We start from the raw sequence: 4140 nt of genomic DNA on the forward strand, positions 1-4140 counted from the left end.
CATGTTTTGAAACTCTTCATATTTTTCACACCTTTTCAGGCTCTTCATATTTTTCAACACCGCTCATGCTCCTCCTATTTTTCAGACCGTTTCATGCTTCTTATATTTTTGACTTCTTTTGAAGCTCTTCATATATTTCACTCCTTTTTAGGCTCTTCATGTTTTTCAACACCGTTTCATGCTCCTCCTATTTTTCAGAACGCTTCATGCTCCTCATATTTTTGACACATTTTGTAGCTCTTCATATATTTCACACCATTTCAGGCTCTTCATGTTTTTCAACACCGCTTCATGCTCTTCCTATTTTTAAGACAGTTTCATGCGCATCATAATTTTGAAACCTTTTGAAGCTTTTCATATTTTTCACACATTTTCAGTCTCTTCATGTTTTTCCACACCGTTTCAGGCTGCTCCTATTTTTCAGACCGTTTCATGCTCCTTATATATTTGACACCTTTTGAAGCTCTTCATATTTTTCACTCCTTTTTAGGCTCTTCGTCTTATTCAACACCGTTTCATGCTCCTCCTATTTTTCAGAATGCTTCATGCTCCTCATATTTTTACATGTTTTGAAACTCTTCATATTTTTCACACCTTTTCAGGCTCTTCATATTTTTCAACACCGCTTCATGCTCCTCCTATTTTTCAGAACGCTTCATGCTCCTCATATTTTTGACACATTCTGAAGCTCTTCATATATTTCACACCTTTTCAGGCTCTTCATGTTTTTCAACACCGCTTCATGCTCTTCCTGTTTTTAAGACAGTTTAATGCGCATCATAATTTTGAAACCTTTTGAAGCTCTTCATATTTTTCACACATTTTCAGTCTCTTCATGTTTTTCCACACCGTTTCAGGCTGCTCCTATTTTTCAGACCGTTTCATGCTCCTTATATATTTGACACCTTTTGAAGCTCTTCATATTTTTCACTCCTTTTAAGGCTCTTCGTGTTTTTCAACACCGTTTCATGCTCCTAATATTTTTCAGACCGTTTCATGCTCCTCATATTTTTGACACCTTTTGAAGCTCTTCATATTTTTCACACCTTTTCAGGCTCTTAATGATTTTGAACACCGTTTCATTTTCCTCCTATTTTTCAGACCATTTCATGCTCCTCATATTTTTGACACCTTTTGAAGCTCTTCATATTTTTCACACCTTTTCAGTATCTTCAAGTTTTTGAACACCGCTTCATGCTCCTCATATTATTCACACCTTCTGAAGCTCTTCATATTTTTCACAACTTTTCAGGCTCTTCATGTTTTTCAACACCACTTCATGCTCCTCCTATTTTTCAGACCGTTTCGTTCTCCTCATATTTTTCACAGCTTTTCAGCCTCTTAATGATTTTGAACACCGTTTCATTTTCCTCCTATTTTTCAGACCGTTTCATGCTCCTCATATTTTTCACAGCTTTTCAGGCTCTTCATGTTTTTGAACACCGTTTCATGCTCCTCCTATTTTTCATACCGTTTCATGCTCCTCATATTTCTGCCACTTTTTGAAGCTTTTCATATTTTTCACACCTGTTCAGTATCTTCAAGTTTTTGATAACCGCTTCATGCTTCTCATATTTTTCACACCTTCTGAAGCTCTTCATATTTTCCACACCTTTTCAGGCTCTTAATGATTTTGAACACCGTTTCATTTTCCTCCTATTTTTCAGACCGTTTCATGCTCCTCATATTTTTGACACCTTTTGAAGCGCTTCATATTTTTCACATGTTTTCAGGATCTTCATGTTTTTGAACACCATTTCATGCTCCTCCTATTTTTCAGACCGTTTCATGCTCTTCATGTTTTTCAAGACCGTTTCATGCTCCTCCTATTTTTCAGATCGTTTCATGCACCTCATATTTTCACACGTTTTGAAGCTCTTCAAATTTTGCACACCTTTTCAGGCTCTTCATGTTTTTGAACACCGTTTCATGGTACTCCTATTTGACACCTTTTGAAGCTCTTCATATTTTTCACACCTTTTCATGCTCTTCATGTTTTTCCACACCGTTTCAGGCTGCTCCTATTTTTCAGACCGTTTCATGCTCCTTATATATTTGACACCTTTTGAAGCTCTTCATATTTTTCACTCCTTTTAAGGCTCTTCATGTTTTTCAACACCGTTTCATGCTCCTAATATTTTTCAGACCGTTTCATGCTCCTCATATTTTTGACACCTTTTGAAGCTCTTCATATTTTTCACATCTTTTCAGTATCTTCAAGTTTTTGAACACCGCTTCATGCTCCTCATATTTTTCACACATTCTGAAGGTCTTCATATTTTTCACACCTTTTCAGGCTCTTAATGATTTTGAACACCGTTTCATTTTCCTCCTATTTTTCAGACCGTTTCATGCTCCTCACATTTTTGACACCTTTTGAAGCGCTTCATATTTTTCACATGTTTTCAGGATCTTCATGTTTTTGAACACCGTTTCAGGCTGCTCCTATTTTTCAGACCGTTTCATGCTCCTTATATATTTGACACCTTTTGAAGCTCTTCATATTTTTCACTCCTTTTTAGGCTCTTCGTCTTATTCAACACCGTTTCATGCTCCTCCTATTTTTCAGAATGCTTCATGCTCCTCATATTTTTACATGTTTTGAAACTCTTCATATTTTTCACACCTTTTCAGGCTCTTCATATTTTTCAACACCGCTTCATGCTCCTCCTATTTTTCAGAACGCTTCATGCTCCTCATATTTTTGACACATTCTGAAGCTCTTCATATATTTCACACCTTTTCAGGCTCTTCATGTTTTTCAACACCGCTTCATGCTCTTCCTGTTTTTAAGACAGTTTAATGCGCATCATAATTTTGAAACCTTTTGAAGCTCTTCATATTTTTCACACATTTTCAGTCTCTTCATGTTTTTCCACACCGTTTCAGGCTGCTCCTATTTTTCAGACCGTTTCATGCTCCTTATATATTTGACACCTTTTGAAGCTCTTCATATTTTTCACTCCTTTTAAGGCTCTTCGTGTTTTTCAACACCGTTTCATGCTCCTAATATTTTTCAGACCGTTTCATGCTCCTCATATTTTTGACACCTTTTGAAGCTCTTCATATTTTTCACACCTTTTCAGGCTCTTAATGATTTTGAACACCGTTTCATTTTCCTCCTATTTTTCAGACCATTTCATGCTCCTCATATTTTTGACACCTTTTGAAGCTCTTCATATTTTTCACACCTTTTCAGTATCTTCACGTTTTTGAACACCCCTTCATGCTCCTCATATTATTCACACCTTCTGAAGCTCTTCATATTTTTCACAACTTTTCAGGCTCTTCATGTTTTTCAACACCACTTCATGCTCCTCCTATTTTTCAGACCGTTTCGTTCTCCTCATATTTTTCACAGCTTTTCAGCCTCTTAATGATTTTGAACACCGTTTCATTTTCCTCCTATTTTTCAGACCGTTTCATGCTCCTCATATTTTTCACAGCTTTTCAGGCTCTTCATGTTTTTGAACACCGCTTCATGCTCCTCCTATTTTTCATACCGTTTCATGCTCCTCATATTTCTGCCACTTTTTGAAGCTTTTCATATTTTTCACACCTGTTCAGTATCTTCAAGTTTTTGATAACCGCTTCATGCTTCTCATATTTTTCACACCTTCTGAAGCTCTTCATATTTTCCACACCTTTTCAGGCTCTTAATGATTTTGAACACCGTTTCATTTTCCTCCTATTTTTCAGACCGTTTCATGCTCCTCATATTTTTGACACCTTTTGAAGCGCTTCATATTTTTCACATGTTTTCAGGATCTTCATGTTTTTGAACACCATTTCATGCTCCTCCTATTTTTCAGACCGTTTCATGCTCTTCATGTTTTTCAAGACCGTTTCATGCTCCTCCTATTTTTCAGATCGTTTCATGCACCTCATATTTTCACACGTTTTGAAGCTCTTCAAATTTTGCACACCTTTTCAGGCTCTTCATGTTTTTGAACACCGTTTCATGGTACTCCTATTTGACACCTTTTGAAGCTCTTCATATTTTTCACACCTTTTCATGCTCTTCATGTTTTTCAACACCGTTTCATGCTCCTCCTATTTTCAGACTGTTTCCTGCTCCTCATATTTTTGACACCTTTTCAAGCTCTTAATGATTTTGAACACCGTTTCATACTCCTCTTA

Source organism: Dama dama, unplaced genomic scaffold, assembly GCF_033118175.1.
Source record: "Dama dama isolate Ldn47 unplaced genomic scaffold, ASM3311817v1 ptg000109l, whole genome shotgun sequence".
Classification (NCBI taxonomy): Eukaryota; Metazoa; Chordata; class Mammalia; order Artiodactyla; family Cervidae; genus Dama; species Dama dama.